Below are 24,417 nucleotides of genomic sequence, written 5' to 3' on the forward strand. Positions count from 1 at the left end.
ACTAATTTTCTATCTTTCTGTATTATTTAGTTTTAATATTTTCTGGTCTTTTTCTTGCTGCTCTATGAATGAATCCTCTTTTGTTGTTCTATGCTTACTGCCTGAAGGTAGTTTGGTGAGGTTCCGTGTTCTGTAAAGTCTCGTTGGTGTTCCTTTACTTATATTTGTTTATTTCTTGACACATTTTATTTGCTTATTTCCTTTTCTGTTTTATATGGCTGTGTTTTTAAAAAATATGTGATGAATCTTGATTGTCCATTTGTGTTTAATAATTAAAAAACAAAACAAGGAAACACAATTGGGGCTTTTATTGTATTTTATTTCTTTTAAGATTTTATTTATTTATTTTTACAGGGGAAGGGAAGGAGAGAGGGAGAGAAATATCAATGCATGGTTGCCTCTTGTGTATCCCCTGCTGGGAACTGGCCTGCAACCCAGGCACGTGCCCTGACTGGGAATCGAACTGTGATCATTTGGTTTGTAGGCCCGTCCTCAGTCCACTGAGCTACACCAGCCAGGGCCACAGTTGGGGCTTTGGGTGTGTATTTTTTATCATTTTTTAATTTTTATTCTAATACAATCATCCCAATTTTCCCCCTTTTGCCCTCCTTTGCCCATCCTACTCCCCAATCCCATAGTCAATTTCCACATTATTGTCCATGTCCATGGGTCTTTCATATATGTCTTTTGACTACTCCCTTCCCCTTCTTTCCACTGTTATTTCCCTCCCCCCACTCTGGTCACTTTCAGTCTGTTCCATGTTGCCATGCCTGTGGTTCTATTTTGTTCATTAGTTTATTTTGTTCATTAGATTCCTCTTATAGTGGAGGTCATATGGTACTTGTCTTTCACCAACTGACTTATTTCACTTAGCATAATATTCTCCAGTTCCATCCTTGCTGTCACTAAAAGGTAGGAGTTCTTTCTTTCTTTCTTCTGCGTAGTATTCCATTATGTAAATGCATAGTTTTATGGGTGTGTCTTATTAGTTTATGGTCTACAGATTAACATGATTAAGTACTGAGATTATTGAAATTTTTCAATCTGTATAATAAAGCACTTTTTCTCTCTTTTCCCTCCTTTTTTGATATTTATCAGGAGTTGTGTTATAGAGACCTTATGAGGTAAGAAATATTGACTTTTTCACATAAATATTGAAACATTCTGTTATTTTAAACTCTATTATCATGTCCTACCACTGTACAAACTCATATTTCTAACTCACAAATTTCTAAGAGATCTTTTTAGGCAGATCTGCCTTGAATGGATGCCAAACTTGCTTATTTCTAATTTTTAAAATTCATTTATTTTAATTTTTAAAAATTTGGAACAACTGCACTTAGTCTTTAGTTTCTCATCACCTCTCACTTTCCACCAAATTTATTAAAGGGTACAAATTCTATAATTTTTATTATCTAGATCATTCAATAGTACACTCAGACCAAGATATTTTAAGTTAAACTTAACTTTAATTTGTTCATATTATTTTTATAATTCTTCTGTAACTAAATATCCAGTGGGTTCCTACCACTCACTGCCAGTAGACAAAAACTCTAGAGACAGATTTTGATGGAAAGGAAAGGAATCTTTTATTTGAAATATATACAGTTTGAAATAATGGCAGGTTTCTGCCTCAAAGCTCATTTCCTCTAAGACACCCCCCAAAAATCACCCTTCTACCCTCTGCCAGCTCAGTTCAAGATTGTGCCAGGAATCTTGTCTCCTGCCCTAAGACATTGTCCTTTAAGCAATGTATGTGGGCCCTGGCTGGTGTAGCTCAGTGGATTGAGCACAGGCCTCTGAATCAAAGGATTATGGTTCGATTCCCAGTCAGGGCACATGCCTGGGTTGCAGGCCAGTTCCCATCAGGGGACACACAAAAGGCAACCATATTCATATTTCTCTCCCTCTCTCCTTTCTTTCCCCTCTCCTTCCCTTCCCCTCTAAAGGTAAATAAATAAAACCTTAAAAAAAAGAAATGTATGTGGCTTGCTGGTTTTCAGTCACTGTTTGGCTTCGGACGTCCTTCAGTGTCTGTACATCCAGGCATCCTACTCATGGCACACTTTTCTCTTCACTTTCCTCCAGTGCATCTGTGTGTCCAGTGTGTCCAGTTAGGCAGGAACCACACAGCACAGCTCAGGTCATCAGAACCACTGCAGCTTCCTATGCAGGAGAGACGTGCTGGTCTCATTGCCTGGCTACATGGCTTCTGAACTGGTACTGACCAGTTCACTAAGCTGTGTCTTCCACATTAGTGTGGTGGGTTGAGGCACTGCCCTGGCTGGAATGGGTAGAGCTGCAGCAACAGCGGGAAACAGTTGGCAGGGGGTAGCTGCCTCAGTCTGAGTTGCTCCTGTTGAGGCCCCCCACTTGAGAGTGTACGGGTGATGAGCAGGCTGCTGCTGTGATGAGAGCTGCCACAGCTTCTATATGAGGGAGGGCTTCTATATGAGGGAGGACCTAGGGCTTGTCACCCAGCTGCAAGCTACTAGGCCCCACCATCGCAAGCCTCTTCTCCTCTCCTTTTACTGGCCTAGTGTCTGCTCTGCTCCAGGTAGGCCCCAGAGTGCTTGGGGAGCATCACTGGGAATGTTCCTGGACCATGTGGTATTCAAAGTCCAAGGCCCAAGAACTCCAGCCCCTGGTGGACAGGAAAGAAAGAAAAACACAGAACATAGGATTTTTGCATGCTCCCCTTATAAAGGCTGCCCCCAATATTCCCTATGTTTAGGAAATAGCTGCAACATCACCCTGGTTTTCAGGGCAAAGTACTCTGGTTTGATAGCCACACCGCTGTTGCCACTCATGTCATCCTTGGTACTTCCCTACCCCTTCCTCATTTCTGGGGGGAGGGACTCCCAATTAAAATCCCCCTTTAACACTCTTGGAATTTTATAAGGGCAAATGGACAAAGGTCTCATTTTTCTGTAACTACTTCCTGCTGGCTAAGATGCATAGTCCTACCTATCCCCTTGTCCAGAGGTCCCTAACAGAAAGGAGTCTGTAGTAGAGGGGAAATCTTTACGTGAGGCAGAAGGACCTTGCAATGTTCAGGTCAGTTAGATGTCCCAAGAAAGTGGCATGTGTGATGTTTAAAGGATGGCATTACAGATGAATTGGCATTCTTGTTGCATTCTGGAGGCAACAAATTTGGCAAGAGGTTTTGAAGGCACAATTAAAACTATAACAACAAAATAACAAAGATAGGGACTAATTCTACAGTGTTTTTGATGAAGAAAGAGTAGTTTCCTTTGAGGGAGGTGTGTGAGATGTGCCACACCTGTCTGAAAAGCCCTATTGCCCATTATATTCACCTCAAATGAGGTTGAGGAATTATCCTGAGATCCCCCCTCTAACACTTTTGGACATATTCTGCCCAAACTATTTAGGCAGAAATGAATAACCATAATATTCTTTTAATCCCTGTCTTTTTAAAAAATGAAAAGGACCACAATCAAACCCAATATCGGGCAGCTAAAAGTCCTCAAATCTGCAAATGCATTCCCCTACATAAACTTACTTTACTTTTTTGCCATACAAACATTTAAATTTGTTTACAATTTGAAAATAATCTACAAATATATGAACAACCAATAAGTGTAAGACAACATGCTCCCATTTTTCAGGTTCAAGTAAGAAAGTGGATGGATTGGAAATACTGTTAAGGAACTAACACATATATAACAATACATAAAAACATATGTAAAAACTTTGAAAATACTCACACCAGCTTTAACTTCTTGAAACACAGGCTCTTTGGTCCCATTTTTTGCCAATAGAGCCTGGAGTATTTTCCATGGAAACCTCACTCCAACTGCCTCCACACCACTCTTCCCATAGGCACATGTTGCATTTGCAGTGGCCTGGGCAGTCTGCTCTTTAACAATCACAGCATGTCCAGATGACTAGCAGTGAACCCCATGAGAAGAGCTACAGAAGGCCCTTGTGATGTAGAGAAATCCTGTGATGTTGAGTTGGTGGAAGATTCCACTGGAGAATCTTACAAGACTGCTCTTCTTCCCACTCCTCTACTTCCTGTTCAAATCTCCATTATTTTACTGAATGTAAAGCTTGAGTTCACCAGATGAGGCTTACAATTCTCCTACTGATTCACTTAGGGTTGCCTCTGCACTGAAGTGGGGTAGCTTGTTGTTAATGTATATTAGACATTAAGCAATAATACTTCTCCAGCTTGTATAGAATCTCCTTTAGGTTCTTCCCAGAAAGATTCAGTAACAGATATGTTATTGTACTTGAGCCAGACTTGTCAGGATTGATTACTGAAATAGGTCCAGTAGTGTCTAGCATTTTCTTGTCCTTCATGAACAAGAACTTCACACAAGTGATAAGGCACTTGACAAAGGAGAGGATCACAGTACATCTGCTTAACTACCCAGAGGTTGGTTGGTTAACCTCTGCATAACCAGAGGTTATGATTGATCTGAGAGATACAAACAACTCTTTTGTTAAATATTGTTATATATATCAGGACCATAGGTTCAAGGCTATGATTAGCTGAATGTTTGTACATGACTAATGTTAAGCCATAACATTTAAGATGGTAGTTTGGTTATAACAAATGTTTCATAAGGGTGTGTGATAGTTGACAGTAAATTGTATCTGGGAGATACCACAAACTCTGAAGTCAGTTTTGGTATAGTTTATTTTTTGCCCCTCAAACTTTGAAGTCAGTATTGTGTTTTTTTTCCACTTACCATTTAAAATAACTAGAAAAATATATTGATTTGACAATCCAAGAGATATTGGAGAACTTCAGTGAATGCCACTCAAGTCCAATGATGAAAATGATAGAGTCAAATGTGAAAATAAAAGTGATTTAGCTGGAGGCACCGGTGTGATGCATCTGGCTATTGATAGCCCTTGGAGCCAGATTCAGCCTCCTGGAAGAACTGTGTCTCCTGCAGCCTTGGCTGTCACCTGTTGTTTCAGGTGCATGCCTCTACATGAGAGAAGATGTGGTTGGAATTCCTCGTGAATGCTGGCAGGAGAAATGACAAAGCTGCCTGCCTAAAATTATCCGAAGAAAGAGAAATATCCCTAAAATGGATTTTCTGGTTCTCTTCTTGTTCTACTTGGCTTTAGTGCTGGTTGGTGGTGGCACAATTTACATCTGCTCAAAAACCCACTACCTGAGAGGCCTGGGCAGGGGAGGTGCACAGATATTTTCCTATGTAACTCCAGAATGCTTTCAGAGAGCCGTGCTAAGTTTGCTTCATTATCTCTTTCACACACAGAACAATGCTTTTATTATCTTGCACCTCATCTTGAAAGGAATGGTTTATACTGAATGCATCTGGGAACTATTTGGCTACTGTCAAGAGCTGGACATCTTCTTTTCTTACCTTCTTCTGTCCTATCTGCTGCTGATTGTAAACCTGGTGTTTTTCACCATAAGTTGTGTAACTGACCCTGGTACCATAACAAAAGCAAACAAATCATTAGTCCAGCTTATGAATTCAGTGAAGTCATGTTCCTAAAGAAATTGATATGCTCTGCTTGTGACTTAAGGAAACTAGCACTATCTGAACATTGCAGCGTGTAACCAATGTGTACACTATTTTGGCCATCACTGTGTTTGGGTGAACAACTGCACTGGGGCCTGAAATGCCAGGTATTTCCTCATCTACCTCCTGATATTGACACTGTCAGCTGCCACTATAGCCATTAGGAGCACTGTGTTTCTGGTCTGGTTGGTGATGTTGTCAGACCTGTGCCTGGAGACTTATGTTGGTGACCTTGGACACTCTCAGGTTATTGACACTGTCGTTCTTACTCAGTACTGGTTCCTGATATTCCCAAGAATTGCCTTTTTGCTGGGCCTTGTCATGGTGCTGAGCTTCCTCCTGGCAGGCTTCCTGTGCTTTGCTCTACACCTGGCTGCCATCAACCAGACTACAAATGAGTGAGTGGTACAGAGGTGACCAGGCTGAGTAAGAGCATCACTCTCACTCAGGGGGACCAGTCAGGGTCCCCATCAGCAGTGAATATTCTACTAGAATATTATATTCACTCCCATGGGCTTTGGAGAAAACTTGAAAAGATCTTTCTCCCTGTTGCTGCACATTATGAGGAAAAGAAGAAATGAGAATCGAAAGAGTGTTACTGCCTTTTAGATATAGAGTACATTTATTTATGTAAAAAAGTGATTTAGAATATGAAGATTAATGGAAGTTTGTTCAGAAGACTCAGACACCGAGCAAGATATTTTTTAGTGATGAGAGTGAAAATGAATGAGAGATGAGTGAAGAGTGTATTTTTGGAAAGAATAAAGAATAAAAATGGAGGGAAAATCCAATAAGACAACAAATTAGAAAACAGCTGCAGACTATTTTGTGTGAACTTCCATTAGTTTGGCCCAATGCAAACAGTGCCAAAGCAGAACTTGAAACTTGGAACTACTTTAACACAAATGATATTTCAAATATAACCTTAGAATATACATCAATTCTATCTCAAGCTGGTTTTCATGAAAAAGACATGCCAAACAAATTGATAAAACTGCATTGAAAGCATTTTTAGGCCTCAACTCTAGCTAGTTTGTATTGCAGCAATTGGCTAAATTTGCAGAATTTATGGGCTACAAATGGTAGTGGGATTGAACTTTTAGAATTATAATATCTTTATGGAGATTTAGATTTTTCATAATTGTATCAGGTTTGGTGAGAAACTTACCTGCTTAGAACACTGGAAAGTAGACAAATTAGCATCTGTGAAAGTCATTTTCTCAGCATCTGTAAAAAGTTGTAAATTACATTACTCTATGTGACAGAATGTAATAACAGACAAAATGTTACCTGGGTTTAGAGGCAAATGTGAGTTTAGACAATATATTCCATCCAAGCCCAGTAAATATGGTACAACAATTTTTGCTGTGGTTGATTCAGAAGTATTTTATATAGAAAATCTTGAAATATATGCTGGTAAGCAGCCCTTCCTTGGTTAGTAATAACCAGCAGATGTAATTAAGAGACTTACAGAACATTTACTCATAAGAATATAATATTACAGCAGATAACTGGTTCACCGATATAAACCTTTTTTGACTTGAAAAAGAAGTGACTTTCATGTGCAGGTACAGTTTGTAAGAATAAACCCCAACTATCTCCTGAATTTGTATCTTCTAAAATATGCCTAAAAATCCAATTTATATTCTTTTGATGCAGATTACACACTTATATCTCATATACCAAAAAATGGGAACAAACATAATTTATGTTTCAAGTATGCATTTTGATGATGCTATAAATTTAGATTCACAAAAGCCTGACATCATAGACTATTACAACCAAATGAAGTCAGGGGTGGACACTGGGCTGAATGACTGGTACATGTAATGTGCCCAGGAACAGCAGAAGATGGCCTGTGGTTACATTCCATATGATTATGAATATTTCAGGATAAATGCTAAGACTATTCATATGATGAACAGCAATGTAAAAATAAAGTGCAGAATACTTATTAGAAATCTCATAACTCAGTGTCAGAACAGATAAAAGATATTAAGAAATCTCTACAGGTGTATATGAGCCATCACACCTGAAACTTCAACAGTTTCAAACACAAATTGAAAGAAAATCTAACGATGACACAGATACAGCTCCCTTGACAAGCAGAAAAAGAAAAAGATGTGTTAGATCCTATGCATCCAAAACAAAACACTTACAAAAATATTTTTGCAAGTGTTGTTTGTGATGGCTGTTACAAATGTTTTGCAAATCCAACTATTGAAGATTCTGATTAACTAATGTTAAAGACATTTGGAAGTATTTTTTAGCAATATTCATGTTTCCATTATTGAAAAAGAAAAATTGTTATTCTTTATGTTTTCATAGTTCTGTTTAATAATTTAATATAACTGAAAACAAATAAAAATCATGTATATTATATAAACATAATAAATGTAAATTTGAAAATTTAAAATTTTGTTTGTATTTCAGCTCATACTAATAATGCATGTATCTCTTGGATACACGCAACCTATGCTGTAAATTTTTTGACTGTGACCTCCACAGGGTTAATGATTTGGGTAGTGCTTGCAATACAATTCTTTAAATCTTGTATATCTTGTTCAATCTCATTCCTCTGCCTCTGAAGATAGTTCTTAAATGAAGTTTATCACCTCATCTATAACTGTGTGAGGAGTGGGGTGTGCAGACATTTCCATAGACGACTGGGAGGATGTAAGTGGCTAATTCATTGCTGTGAAAAGATACTTTCAACATCCTGAGAGGAGCTTTCTTTAGTTGTACTTTCCTTAGACGTCAGGTCAGGTCAGCATACTGAAGAAAGCGGTAATGTCATGCATGCACCACTTTGAGACTTAGAGCTTTCTGGGGCAGATTTTGCACCAGCAAATTCAGTTACATACCTTTCCAGATTTTGCTATAGGACTTTCACTTCCTCCTTCAACTTTCAAATTCACTCTTTTACTTTGAGCAAACTCTTCCTTTCTGTACATGTCCATATAAATGATCTGAGAAAATTCCAGCTTATTAGGAATTTTTTTCTGGCTGACCAAGGGATTGATTATTCTCAAATCTTGAGAGTTCAAAATTCAACACCGGGGGTAGTTTTGTAAACCAACACTCCTGTCCATACTTCATTGAATGACTGGAAGGAAGCAGCTCAATGTCATCTTCCACCATGGCTCCTTCAAACATTTGTCTAAGTTTCAATAACTGTTTACATGAAGGGGATGCTAGCCAAAGGTCTTACCATTAAAAAAAGGACTTTCCTTCATAAACCCCTTCAGTGAGGAAAGTACCATAGAATAGCCACGCCATCGGATTTTTAGATTTGTTCCTGTGATTGCTGTTAGCACAAACAGCCAGCTGAAACATGTCCTCTAGCCAATCCAGGAGCTTTTGTGTAAATTCACTCACATCTTGCAGCTGTTCCTTAGGTGATTGGAATGCTCCTTTTATGAGACCCAGGCTGCTGAAAGGTCAACAAATCTGTGATTTGATCCCCTCATCCGAACAAACAAATATTTAACCTCCCATATAAACATAATATGTTTTTGTGTGTGCCTTGGACAACTCTCAAATACATTCTGTGGCAGACTAAAACTGAGGTGAAGTTTTTGAGGTTCAGACATTCGAAAGAGAGACTGAATGGCAGCACTAAACCAACATGTATTGCCAAAATTTTTCATCCCAACTGGCCAACCATAAACTCACCTTCAGTCATTGGGATTGGGATTTTCTCCCCAGACTTCCCAGTGTTTCTTTTTGAATGTTCGGTTTCTGCAGGGGTTGCCTTGTGTATTCTATTCATGTTTCCCCCACCAGTCTACAATTTGGAGGACTTCAGTAGACTCATAGCAATGACAGCCTGATGATCATTGTGTTGATGTGCAAGGCCTATTACTTCTGCTAATACTTTTTTATTGGCAGCACTCGCTTCTACTTCAGGTGGTTCTATAGCCAATAGTGTCTTGACTGGGCTCCTTAATTCTATTATTAGTGAGAAGACTGACTGTCAGAGTGATGTCACCATTGAGCACCTTCAGAGCTTCATGAAGGGAAGAAGAGTCCCGAAAGCCCAGGATTTCTTCCAGCTAATTTAACAGCATTTGTCTGCTCTAGCTGTGGTGATCAGCTGCTCCAGCCACATTGTCCTGCTGGAGCTCTGCAGCCTCGCCCTAGAGCCACCAGCCCAGCCTCACAGGAGGCCAGGGAAAACGTCTTCCTGCTACAATCTTGTATCCTCTGGGTTCAGAGCATTGCTGTGACGGTCCCTTGTCTTACTATTAGAAGGGGGCGTTTGAGGCCACTTCCCTTCTCTGCACCATCAAGAAATTCCCTGTCTCTGGTGAAAACTTATTATGCAACAAAATTAATACCTTAATATAAGGATCTTGACCCATTTGGTTAACTTTTGGCAATGTAGGTTCAATTGCATGATGGTTCAATAATCCAGGGAAACATTTAGGGGCCGTTTTGCCCCGCAATCTAAAATATACATTAGCCAAACACTGTTGCAAAATAAATCAATTTCTGTAAAATCTGACCCTGTGGGATCCTTCCAGGAGCCAAAGCATAACAGCTCTTGGTTGTCTGGATGTGCAGACCTGAGCACAATGAGGCCCCAGGCAAACTGGGAATATATAAACTGGGAATATATAGCATCAACTCCATTATTCTAAACTAGTGCTCACTGGCAAGTGTCCTGCCAATCAATCTCATAGTGATCCACAAGAAATGGCCTCCCCAAAACTTGGCCAGCTCTCTCCTGGACCCTGGTTTATAGCCCTAAAGTTTAGGTGATCCTTTTTCCTTCCTGCAGTCTGTTGCCTTTCCAGACCACTTCTCTTTCCACTTGCTCGGCGTGTGTGCATGATTAACACCTCTAGTGGTTGTGCAGAGAAAAAAATCCCAGCAACCAGGAAGCTCCACAGTCCAACTGCTTGAGGGTGGGGCTGGCAGGGGTGAGGGGAGGAGGTCAAGCTTCCTGGAGCAGCTAGTGCCCCATGTTGGACGCCATTATTGTAACCAAACAACCAATGGGATCCTACTGCTCACTGCCAATAGGCAAAAACTATGGAGACAGAGTTCGGTATAAAGAGAAAGGAATCTTTTATTTAAAATATATGCAGTTTGAAATAATGGCAGGTTTCTCCCTCAAAGTCCATTTCCTCTAAGACATCTCCCCCACATAACCCTGGCCCCCTCTGCCAGCTCAGTTGAAGGTTGCACCAGGAACCTCTTTTCCCTCTCAAAAGCACCATTCTTTAAGAAATGTAGGTGGCTTGGCCTTTTCCTGTAGCCATCTGGTTCAAGTATCCTCTGTAATCTGTGCCTCCAGGTGTACTACTCATAGTGAGCTGAACTCTCCGTCTGCTGGTGGTGCTCTCCGGTGCACCTGTGTGCTTGGCCAGGCAGGATCCATGCAGCACAGTCCCAGTGGCCCGTGGCACTGTGACTTCCCCATGCAAGGGAAAAGCATGGGGCTAGTCATCTGGCTACATGGCTTCCAAGACCAGCACCAACAGGTCCACTAAACTCGGTCCCACTTGTTGGTGTGGTGTGTGCAAGTACCTGCTCTGGCTAGAATGGGTGGAGCAGCAGCAACAGCAGGAACTGCTGTGGCTGACTGCCTCTCCCCACACCCCCCAGAGGAACACGCAGGTAGTGGGCAGCGGCTATTATGATGACAGCTGCTAACAGCTGCTATGGCTTCTTGTTCCAAAGCATGTGGCTTTTCACCTGCCTGTGCTGCTCCCAGACCTCACCCGCCTCCTTACCAGACTGGCTCTCATTGCACTTCAGACAGGCCCTGGAGCACTCTGAGAATGTTCTGGTACCACAAGGTCCTCAAGGCCCAAGGCCCAGGAACACCAGTCCCGCCGTGGGGAAAGGGGAGGAAAAGAGTAGTGTTTCTTCCCACTCTGCTTTTAAAGGATGCCTGCAGAATCCCCCGTATGCCGTCAATAGCTGTGGTCATTCTTCTGGTTGTCTGGTCAATGTACTTTGGTTTGGCAGCCACACCGCGCGGCTGCTGCTCATGTGCGGTCCTGGGCGCTTGCCTGCCCCTCCCCCAGTTCCGGTGGGAGGGTTGCCTGTAATATTCCTACCTAGCACTGGTTTTTGATAGTTATTATTATTATTAATCATTATTGCTGTTTAGTTAGTACTTTTTAGATTAAAAAGAGAGCAGGTCTTTCCCAACAATTCAACGTACATAACAATCTTTTCCCTCACTTGTTTCTCTTTCTTCTTTTATAATAGTAATGTATTCACGAGCTCTATTTATTCGGGTTTTTAGCCTTCACATCATTTTTTCAGCTCCATTTTACCTACTTTTATTACTTTTTATTATCAAGTTTCCTATTTGTCTATTGTAGAAGACTGTTTAAAGTATGAAAAGATTGAAGAGTATTTTGTGCAAATGAGTCAATTTTTCTAGGTATCTTATTTTTCTCATGGAGGTCATTTTAGATAATGCCATCAGAATTGCTTTTTGGAGATATTTTCAGCTGTCTTGAATCACATTATAAAATTTAATCTGAGAAGTACTATAATTGTGCAGATTTCTCTCCACCTTTTTAAAAAAAAATTATTTATTTATCTTTAGAAGAGAAGGGAAGAAGAGAGGGAGAGAAATAGCAATGTATGGTTGCTTCTCATGCTTCCCCTGCTGGGAACTGGCCTGCAACCCAGGCATGTGCCCTGATGGGAAAGCGAACTGCAATCTTTTGGTTCTCAGGCCTGTGCTCAATCCACTGAGCTACACCAGCCAGGGCTCTCCCCACCTTTCAAGAAGAGGGTACCACAATGCAATGAAAATGTTCGAGATTATTTTTGTTTGTTTGTTTCTGAGGGAACTTGATATAAAGCTCAATGTTACCACTTCCTACCTTTACTTCTTTGAGATTAAATTTTCTTTTCTATGAAAGTAAAAATGACAATCCGTGAGATGCTTAGAGAAGTTTCTAGAAGAAAGTATTTAAAATGAAAACATCATATACAACTTCTGGATTATACAAGCCAATGGAAGTCAGTTTTTCACCTGTATAAACTTAAATAATATTTTTATTGAAGTAATTCACACACAAAGTAAATATGGTGATAGAGAATTACATTAATGAATGTAGAGAATGTGGCCTATTGGGACTGAAAATTTTTAATTAAGAAAATTATTGATGAATTGCCAAGGAAGCAACTATTTTGTCTAGATATAGATATGTCACTAGTCATCAAATGTTATAGCACTGTGACTTAATCTAATGAGAAACCTCAGTAGAAAGACTTTAATTAGCCCTGGCTGGTGTAGCTCGGTGGATTGAGTGTGGGCCTGTGAATCAAAGGCTCACGGTTTGAGTCCCAGTCAGGGCACATGCCTGGGTTGCAGGCCAGGTCCCATCAGGGGACACATGAGAGGCAACCATACATTGATATTTCTCTCCCTCTCTCCTTCTCTTCCCCTCAAAAGATAAACAAATAAAAATTAAAAAAAGAAAGACTTTAATTATATAATTATTCTCTCCAATAAAATAAAAAATTAATTTATCTAGTGTTGTGCTAATTTTTATTGATGTAGGATATTGACAGGGCTTAAAAACTATGTGTTGAGTCACTTCAGAGAAAGCACCTTATGTTCCAAGACTATTTCACACATACAGAATGGACAATCTTATTATGCTGGCAAAAAAAATTAATCTCAAGTTTTCTAACCTTTTTAATTAACAGACTTTATTTTTGAACAGTTTCAGATTTACAGAAAAAAAGATAGTGTAGCAAGTTTTTAACTTTCTTAACTTTCTTACACAATGATTTCCCATTATTATCATCTTGTATTAGTGTGATACTTTTGTTATAATTAATAAACCCATTTGATATATTATTGACTAATAACCATGGTTTCCATAAGGTTCACTCTTTGTATTGAATGGTTCTATGGGTTCTGACAAATGCATAGTATAATGTGTCCGCCACTCCAGCATCGTACAGAATAATTTCATGGCCATAAAGTACTCTGTACTCAACGTATTCATCATCCCTTTTCCCCATCCAGGAAATCATGTCAAACATTATTCTTTTTACTGTCTCCATAGTTTTGTCTTTTCCAGAATACCATTTGGTGGGAATAATAATTCTTTGCAGACTGTCTTCTTTCACTTATAAATATCTATTTACGAATCTTTCATATCTCTTTCAGCTTGAGAGATCATTTCCTTTCATTGTGGAATAATGTTCTATTATACAAATATCAAAGTTTGTTTATCCATTCACCTATTGGCCATCTTATTGGCTTCTGATTTTCCACGATTATGAGTAAAGCCGCTGTATTTTGTTCAGTCTTTTGGATACAGCTTTTCAACTCATTTGCATAAATATGTAGAAAAATATTGCTAAATTATATGGCAAAAATTGCTTAGCTTTATGAAAAACTGTCAAACTATTTTCAAAGTGGCTATGTCATAAACATTCTCATTAGCAATAAATCTGTTGCTCCACATTCTCACCATCATTTGGTATTATTAGCTATTTAAAAATTTTTTTTTGTTATTCTGATGAGTACTTATTGGTATCTTATTATTATTTTAATTTGCATTTTACTAATAATCTATGATGTTCAATATCTTTTCATATGGATATTGGACATCTGTATATCTTCTTTGATGAAGCATCTATTAAAATCTTTTGCCTATATATATTTTTAAATCGTTGCATTTAATCAGTTCATTGTATATTTTAGATGTAAGTCCTTCATTAGACATGGGTTTGCAAATATTTTCTCCCAGTTTTTGGCTTGCCTTTCTATTTCCTTACAGGTATCTTTTTCAGGACATGCATCCTTAATTTTAATCAAGTCTAACTTGTCAACTTGTATTTTTCATGGATTTTCCTTTGGTATTATATCTTAAAACTAGCCAGCAAACTTAAGGTCACCTATATTGACTCCAGTGTTATCTTCTAGAAGTTCAGTAGCTTTGCATTTTACACATAGCCTGTGATCCATTTTTGAGTTAATTTTTGGAAAAGGTGTTATTGGGTCACAGCCTCCTCTGGAACTCCCTTGGTAGAACCTGAAATTGGCTTGGCCTCCACATTTAAAGTGCAGAGAGGCACCAAATAAAAATAGAATGCTTCAGCTTGGTAGGTAGCAGCCTTAATAAGTAAGAGAACTTACTTATGAGGCTTGTCTTGGGTAGCCACAAGACAAACAGTTTTTCACATCCACCTGCCAAATCTTAAAAGTTTATATAGAAGCTTTAACTGGTTTCAATCACATACCCAGTCACCATGGTCTCATCACTACATTATTGTATCTCAGTTCTGTCCTTGGGCAGCTTCTGTCATGGGGAAGAGGAGTAGAGCATGTATCCAAAGCACAAGGGAGGGATTAGGAAACTTCCAGTTGCCTGGTCCAGCTCACAGGTAAGTAAGTGGGTGGTCTTCTTGATGACTTTCCCCAGTAGGTCTAAGTTCTATGTCTAGGTTAGTATTTTGGGGTATTTAGACATCCAATTGTTTTCAGTACCACTTGTTTTAAGCCTATTTTTCCCACTGAGATTTCTTTGTTCCTTTATGGAAGATAAATTGATTTTACTTGCATGGGACTATTTTGGAGCTCTCTATTTCATTTAATTGGCCCATCTCAACTTTTTGGGAAGTAAATATTTTATTTTGTTTCTAGTTTTATTGAGATAATGGCATACAACACTATAATAACTTTAAGAAGTACAGCATAATTGTTTGACTTATGTAAGTTGTGAGATTTATAGGCTTATACTTACTGTGATGCTATCTATGTTCATCGCGATACTTTTACATTAAGCTTTGTAATTGGTTTTGCCAGTCCTCGAAAGTTGTTCTTTTTCAGTGGTATTTGGGTACTTTGAGTCTTTTACCTTTGGATGTAAACCTTAGAAACAGTTTGTTAAGATTGATATAACTCGTTAGGAGTTTAAGTGTGTATATATATCAAACAAGGAAGAATTGACATCTTCAAAATACTGAGTCTTCCTATCTATGAACATGTAATAGTTCCCCATTTATTTATATCTTCTTAGATTTTTTGTTGTTGTTCAGTTGCAGTCGCCACACCTTTTCCCCATTGCACTTCCCTGCTATGTTTTTTTCATCATAATGTTAGAGTTTTTTTATATAGGTACTGTATATTTTTTATTAGTTATACCTAAATACTTCACTTTCTTGATACTAATATATATATTATTGTGTTTTAAGTTTCAAATTCAAATAGATAATGATTGATATATAGGAAAACAACTGACTTTTGTATATTAACTTCATATCATGCAACCTCGTAATAACTGCTTATAAAATTTAAGGAAGTTTTTTCCTCGGTTCTTTGGGATTTTCTCCATGGATAATCATCTTATCTATGAATAAAGACAATTTTATTTATTTGTTTTTAAACTGTATTTCTTTTATTTTTCTTATTTATACATTACATAGACTCCTAATACAAAAGTGAATAGGAGAGGTGAAAGGAGATATTATTACTTCATTTACTGAATTAAGGAAAAGAATACAGTTTTTCATTATGAAATATAATGTTCATTGTAGGACTTTTCTATATTTTTAAGAACTCAGAAACTTGAGAAACTTTTTTGGTATTCCTAATTTGCCAAGAGTTTTATCATAAAAGTGTGTTGCATTTTGTCCAATTCATTTTCTGCATCTATTGATATAATAAAACAGTTTTTCTTTTTTAGCTTTTAAAAAATGATGGTTTATATTAATTTACAATTAAATGTTTAACCAGGTTTACATGCCTGGAATAAATCCCCCTGGGCGGTGGTGTATAATTCTTTTCAAGACTCAAGTTGCTAATATTTCATAAGAAGTTTTTATTCTATGTTAATGAGATAATTATTAGTAGCTTTCTTCTCTTCTAAGGTCTTTATCTGGCTTTTGATTAATTAAGAAAAAATAAACCCTCCAGATAGAAATGTTTTTAACTATGTTTTTAGGGAAATAATGTCTTTAATCTTGATTTTTGTTCTTGAAGATAGAAATAAAACACTTTTTCTTAAATAATTGTGTGAGACTATTCAAGTTTAATTTCAAAATACTAAGGCAATAAAATTATAGGACAAATCTTAAATTATAGGGCACAATCCATCATCCTATGAAGAAGATATATCATATCCAAATTAGATACTAGGAATACAGGTATGGTACCCTTAGAAAATTACTCTAATATATTATTAGATTAAAGGGAAAAGCTATAGTGTAATTTTAATAGATTTAGAAAAGATATTGAAAATATCACTCATATATGTGTATGTGTGTGTATATACACACACACATTTAGGAAACATAGAAGGGTGTGTCTTTTAAAAATATTTTATATTTTTAAATATAAAAATGTTTATATTTAATATTTTTCATAACAATATTTTAATAAAATATTAAATATTTAATATTTTCCATCTCCCTCCTGTGCAACCCCCTCTGTGATGTTCAGAACACCCAGCAATCTCAGTGAGGTTGTTACCAAAGCACCTTCTCTCAGCACAGTGTTGAGGATTCTCCCTTTTCCTGCGCTAGTTTGCTTGTACTGCTTAGGACCCCTGGCAATCTCATCAAACGGAGCTCAGGACTGCTGACTTAACTGGTGAGATGTGTTCCTTTTGATTCTAAACTCCTGTATTATTTGTTAGATTGTAATGGAGTTTGTAATGGTGAAGGCTCTGCCTTTATTTTTCCTCTGGTTCCTCATTCCTAGTTGCTACCTAACATAACCACTGAGCTTCATTTCTAAAATCAAAATGAAATTTTATAATACAAAGTGTCCCAAAACATTGCTTTGTGCTCCACTTTGTTCCTGTACAAATTTTCAGGTCTTTGCACACTTTTGCCATCCACCTCTGATGGCCCACATCTGTTGAACATGCTCGTTACAAAAGGACCCTCAGACTCCAGCAGGCAGCATGGTAGGACATACGCTTTAGTCACACTCTTGCCACAGTAAGCATAGCAGAGCACTATGGACTGAAGATTTGCATCTTTGAAAGTGCATATTTTGAAATCCTAACTCCCAGTGCAATAATACTAGGAGGTGGGGCCTTTGGGAGGTGATTAGGCTATGAGGGTTGGCCCCTCATGGATGGGATTAGTGTCTTTTGTAAAAGAGGCCTCAGAGAGCTTTCCAGCACTTTTCCTGCCCTGTGAGGGTACAAGGAGAAGGTGGGAGTCCATGAACTGGAAGAGGGTTCTCACTAGACCCTGACCTCAGCAGCACAGATCTTGGACATCTAGCCTCCAGAACTGTAAGATATAAATTTCTGTTGTTTATAAGCTTCGGTAATTTTTATAGCAGCCCAAACTGGCTAAGATTCTGGGTGACATGAATCATTGAGTGTCGCTGCACCTTTATGGCTAGAGGGAAGAATTCTATTTAAAAGTATAGTTATGTAACACGGATCATTTAGTATTTCCACAGGCTTATAGCTGCAGTCCAATTCTGTTTCTTCAGCATTCATAGCAAAAATATAGTCACATTGTCAGGCACATGGTATAGAAAGATATATGACCATAGAAGGGCAAAAGCTGCTCAATTTCTGCTACTCATTGACTTTGCCAAACAGTTATGCTTATTTGGTACTGAGGTTATTACATAATGAACTGCTGATCTAATGTCCTGTATCTAATCTTTACTCGGACATGGGCAATCAGGGTTAGTGATAGAGTGGCTACCCATTATAGGTAGCTCCTCCATAAGAAAGAATGAGATTAGATTCTTAGCATATGTATTATTTTCAGAAAATTATATTTCTTGGTTGCAATAAGTATAACACCATTAATTACACTTCATTACAGTATTATCTGTGTTAAGAAACAGTTAATTACTTTGCTAATGAACTGGATTTTTCCCCAAAGTTTCTAATTTCTATTGCCAATCTACAGTCTTATTCATTACTCACTGCTTAAGGGATGATAATGGGGAAAAACAAAACATAATGGAATTTGGAGATGACTTGATATAGTGTGGTAATTTCTCATACCATCACATACAAAACATTTTTTTAATTTTTCTCAATCAATCAAGACTCACCATTAGAGCAGTTAATCCTCAAGGCACTGTAATAAAGTCTCATCCAGAAAACACATTAATTTTTCTGAAAAACCCAGGATGTCTAGGTTGATTAATATTTTACCTTGCCTATGTTGTTCCTTAATGCCAATGATAAGTTCATGCCCTGTAAAATCCTGAGGTTAAAATTAAGCAGTTATCACAAGTGTACCTGCTGGCCCTAAGTAAAAGGCTGATAGAGTCCATTACTCTACTACATAACACTGCATAGTTGTTCAAGAGTGATAATAGTTTTTACTACTTTATAGGATCACCTGAAAGCTTTTTCACATTGTTTATTACTTTTTTGCAGTAAACTCTAGGAAATAAAAGAAACAAACTTCACTTTGAATGGAATCTGTTATTTTTTATCATCTGAAGATTTATACTTCAAGTGAATTTTTTTCTTTCAGTACAGGAGAAAAGATGCACTTTTTATCTCACAACATTCTCTTAACTGTTTTTCTAGGCACAATTTTTTTGTAAGAATAGAAATAAGGGGTACTTTTTCTCTGTGTATTTTTACTTCATGTACAACAATCAGCTTTCACAATGCTAGACAAAGAATGACAACATAAAATGTGCTCCCTTTATAAAGGTCATAGAGATTTCCTCATAAAAAATCAAGACCTTTTTCTAAGTCCTTTCATCAATTTAATGTTGTTTTTATTCTAAGTGAATGTTTAGATTTCCTTTCTTTAACCTTTCCAAGATGTGTGAGGGTAAATCTGCTATTGCTTGCTGTCTTGAAGACTTTGCATAGCCTCGGTTCCTTCCTGTCCTTGAGTAGACCAGCTGTATGAACCAGCCATTTCCCATGGTTAGTTATGAGAATCTCTTGTATTGTGTAATGGGAATGAGGTTGGTTAGAAAATAAGCCCATTTTCCACATGCACTTAAACTTGGAATTGTCTTGACTTAATCATATATGCCCCACATGGATGATGAAATTGCACTGGTTACAAAGGACTTTACCTAAGTATTACCTAAGTATCATATATTGTCTGACATAGAAATAAAATACTATCTTAATTACCTGATGCTAATCTAAACTTGGCTGGTAATGTACCATCTTTTGAGTTAACTGGAACTTCATTTTTGTGAATATTTCATACTGATTGTACAATACTAGTTAGAGTAACTAGCTGCTATAACAATATAGACTCCAAAGTATAGAACACTCCAAACAGTGCAAGTTTCGTTTCCACTCACATAATAGTCACAGGTGAATGGTGGCAGATTTTGCATGGTTTTCCTTGTGCTGACTCAGGAACTCAGTCTATCTCTGGACTTTTACTTTGCTATTGTCTAGGGCAACACTTTACTACAAAACTTTCTGTAATGATAGATATATTTTATAATGGTAGTTGCCTACAGTTATGCAGCATTTGAGCACCTGCAATGTGGCTAGTCTGGATGAGTAATTGAATTCTAATTGTATTTAACTTTAATTAAAATATAAATAACCATGTACTGGTAGTAGCTATTATATTGGAGAGTGTAAATCTGAAGTCCTGTTGTTGCTCTCTGCATCTTGGTGGAAGAGGGAGCAAGAGAATCTGTAGGACACATAGCCACTTATAAAAGCCTTGATCTGGAAAAGACACACATAAATTACACTTGCAATTGATTGCCTGGGGCTCAGTAACCTGGACATATCAAATTGAAAGAAAGCTAAGCTATGTGATCTTGCTACGTGCGTAGGAAAAAGAGAAGAATGGCCACATCGGCTCAGTGAGAAGCTGGCATACCCTCTGCAGCACTGAACAAAGAAATATTTCTACTAAGTATAGGAACATATAAAATCTATTTTTAAAATTTTTGGTTAAGTAATTAAAATACTAAAGAGCCAAGATTACTCTTATTTATATCAACCACATTAGTATCAAAGAGAATTAACATTGTTTAATTAAATACACATTTTAATGAATTAATCAAGCATTCAGCTAAGGCAAGTACAACTTAAATAGACCTTTCAAACTTCACCTGGTCCTTTTCATCTGGATTACATTGTTGGCTGGTCATATCCTAGCGGTTCTTATGACCATTGAGTGGGAGCAGGAAGCAGAAAACTGCCTCGTGGAATCATGCGTACTTGATATTCATATGCTCGCATGTCTTTTATGTGTCTCTTCACATCCTTTAGACATTCCTGTCCCATCAGTCATTGTCATGGACAACCCTGGTGCTTAATCCTCCTATGTGGCATCATCTTTCTATTTTTAGAATTTCTATTACATCTGTGCTTGCCCTGCTTTTTCCTGGTCAGTCTTCCAGCTGACTCTTATCTGCTGTAAATGCTGACAGTCATGCTTACCCAGATATCTGCTTTTTTGGCTGGTTGCTATTTAATGTTCTATACCAATCTGAGTTGACCTTACTAACCCAACATATGATTGACTTCCAACCACCCACAGAGAGAGCTGAAGAGTCTTTTGGGTCATTTTGCCTTTTAATCTGACATGACTTGAACTTCTGATTCTTATTCTTTAAAAAAAAAATAGGCTTTTCAAATACCTTGAATAAATATCTGCCAGGACTAATGGTAACTAGTGAACTGTATCTGAAATATACGTGACAGGACCAGTGTGTATATATACATACATAGCTATGTTTTTCCTATAGTTGCATTGATGCAGTTCCATCTACTTTGCATTTTCTCTGCCTGCCTTTATCTGCAAGCAATATTGCATGAGCAACCTTGAGCAGAACTACAAAGAAATATATAAGTTTAAACAATTGGTCATAGGAAGGGATCAAAGATAATATTTCAAGCCTTATTTTCTGGATGCTGTTAAATTGCCAGCATTTTTAATTTTAAAATTCTATTTCATAAATGTAAAGATGTGGCTTTGTACATATACAGAGTGAGAAAAACTAAACAACTATAATGGGACAGACAGGCTTCTTGACAGATTCATGAATGAAAAGGCATGTCAACCTCTTTTATACTTACATTTTGTAGCTGCTTATTTAATTTCTTTTAAGGAATCTTTGTTTCTTTCAAACTATTAACCAGGAAATTTGTGTTCAGAAATCCCATCTAGATGACAAAAATTTTAAGATGTCCTATGTTAAAATTATCATGTGTACTGTTGTCTCAGAGAAAACAGTTACAGAAAATATGTAACTTTTTGGTGGAGAGAAATGAAGAGTTAATAGTATTAGCTTGTTATATAGTTATGTACATACCGTGTAGTTCTTTAATAATTCACTCATCAAATATTCTTATATTTATTTTTAGCACCCAGCATAAAGGTTATTTTTATCCTTTTATCTGTATGCATTTGTTTGGTGTTGTAGAGACTGTTCATTAGATTATCTAGTCTTGTAAAAATGTTTAAAGCATCACAATGAATCTGATAATGACCTGGAAGATAAGTATTACTACCTTACATAACCCAAATTTCATCACAATAAAAATGATTGAGAAATCATAACAGAAATGATTAGTATAAAATAAGAAACTGATTGAAATTAATTACACATAAAATAATTCAGAGAATTAATTTTCCCAAATAGTTATATTGTTGGACATAGACTGGGACAAAGATGGGTCTTCCAGACTGGTCTGAAATGGGTTCTTGTAAAGTTGTGAGAAAAGAATTTTTGGGACTTGCCCTGGCTGGTCTGGCTCAGTGGATTGAGCTCGGTCCTGTGAACCAAAGGGTCACTGGTTCAATTACCAGTCAGGGCACATACCTGGGTTATGGGCTAGATCCCCTGTTGGGGGTGCATGAGAGGCAATCACACATTGATGTTTCTCTCCCTCTCGTTCTCTCTCTAAAAATAAATAAATAAATCTTTAAAATATTATTTAAAAAAAGACTTTTGGGGACTCACTATAGGAAGATTTGAGGCATAGTGGCCAGATTTATTGGAGGGATGTGCAGGGCACAGATGCTTCTGCAGAAGCTGCCACACTGCCTCATCCACAGCCACATCTATTGGCTCCGACTCGCTGAAGATGTCCAGCGACATCTGGGACCACAGGTCTGCACTTGTCCCCACCAAGCTGAGGAGGAGGGTGAGGGCCAGGGCCCAGGCCCACAGATGGTGTGCTATTATTACTACGGTATCAGCATCCGAAGCTTCAGTAGTCTAGCTTGGCCTCTGTTCCCCTCCTGAGCACTTTCAGTGCTGCACTGTAGCCCACCAGCTGCCATTCCCAGACCTGCATCTCCTACGGAGAAAACAGTCCTGGGGCATTTATTAAGCTTCGATTACATCTCCCTGGGTTTGTGAAGGGGTAAGGTTTTTTTTTTCAGACTAACCAATCTTCCTAATTTTTCACAGGTTTGTGCAGGGCCATCCATTTATCTAGTTACTTTCCTGGATCTTCTGGGCAGTTCTATGTCTTTATCCTATCCATCCTTTTCCCAGATTTTCCCAGGCTAGACTCCTCCCCCTTATGGTTGCCATTTTGGCTTTCATTGCAAATGCCTCAACAGTTGGCCTCATCACCTGTTTTCTACTGCCTGTGCTGCAGCAGAGGAATTTCCCCTTCACTCTTTATTTCTCCCCTCCCCACTGTTAATCTGGGGGAGCTGGCTGGTTATTGGAAAGGTGGTCTTTTGTGCCTGCTTGGGGATTAGTGTCCCTTGGGCAGAGGATGTGGCTGTCCCCTCAAGTGGCTATGAAGCTGTAGCTTCCAGAATTAATCAGGCACAGGCAGTTTAGCTCCCTTCTCTTTTGTTAATACCTAACTACTATGCTAACACTTATGCATAATATTTCTACAGCTTATCCTAGGTTTGAGAGATAAACATATGTCGAGGTTTCAACAGTTATTCTCTGTGGGAGAACTCCATCCCGCAGAGCTCTCCCAGCCACCATGGATGAGAACAAATCATCCCAGACACAATCTTGCTGTTCTGGCAGGAAAGGGGGTGGTGATTCCCTCTAGTGGGGAATGCCCTGAGCCCTTCTCCCAAACAGCCTTTATTGGGAATAGTATGTGGAGGTGTATACTGCATACAGGCATAGCTTATCAACCAATGTTAAAAGGCTATAGTCATTCAAAAACACATGTTATCTATAGATAACAATTGAAGGAACACAGAGATTTGTCCTAGGTCAGGGTCTGTGAGACGTGTTGATGCCAGATGGTCTTTAAGATGTTTCATGAGATAAGGAGTTTACTCCTTATGCCTTGAACTTAAACATCCAGTTTATCAACAGGGTTATACAAAGTAAAACAAGCTTCAAAGGGTACAATGTATTTATCAGGTTTGATTTTCCACGGGAACCCTCAATGTCAGTATCAGGTCGTGCCTGCCACCTGCATTTCCTGATTTTCCAGTGCGACTTCCCTGCCTCTTTCAAGGTCTGCTCGCTTGGGGCTACAGTCTCTGAAACCACGCAGAGTGGTCCCCAACAATTCTCCATTTAATCTGATTACTTTATTATAGTTTTTGTTATACTGAATTTAGTTTATGTATAGTTTTTATATACTAGATGGCTTTATTTAGCCTTTTATATGAAGTTATGTACAGACTGTGCAGTTTTTAATAATGCACTTATCAAATAATTTTTTAAATTGGCTGCAGGCAAGGGCGAGACAGAGGAACTCTGCTGGGCCTGAATTCAAAGGATTTTAGGCTCACAGAATATGTAAAGTTAGTCCTCAACTTTTAGTGGAGGAGAGAACCAGTGCTAGGATAAAGAAAACCTTTTCTGGACTAAAAAACAAAATGTTGCCTATCAGTTGTTATCTCTCAAGATAAATCCCTCAGGACCAAGCTGATCGACCAAAATGTGGTCTTGGGGAAGTACTTCTATACCCCATCATAGCCTCATATTTCCAGAATGTGGTATATTCAACATAGAAAACTAGTTTATAATCTA

General features: G+C 38.0%; 2 pseudogenes; one reads left to right on the plus strand and one right to left on the minus strand.

Annotated features, from left to right (window-relative positions):
• Nucleotides 1-3,724: 3,724 nt before the first annotated feature.
• LOC119051877 (ubiquitin carboxyl-terminal hydrolase 28-like) lies at nt 3,725-22,551 on the minus strand (annotated as a pseudogene).
• LOC119051871 (palmitoyltransferase ZDHHC4-like) lies at nt 5,067-5,958 on the plus strand (annotated as a pseudogene).
• Nucleotides 22,552-24,417: the final 1,866 nt, after the last annotated feature.

The sequence above is a fragment of the Artibeus jamaicensis genome, unplaced genomic scaffold (assembly GCF_021234435.1).
Source record: "Artibeus jamaicensis isolate MK-2021 breed Jamaican fruit bat unplaced genomic scaffold, CSHL_Jam_final scaffold_286, whole genome shotgun sequence".
NCBI classification, from domain to species: domain Eukaryota; kingdom Metazoa; phylum Chordata; class Mammalia; order Chiroptera; family Phyllostomidae; genus Artibeus; species Artibeus jamaicensis.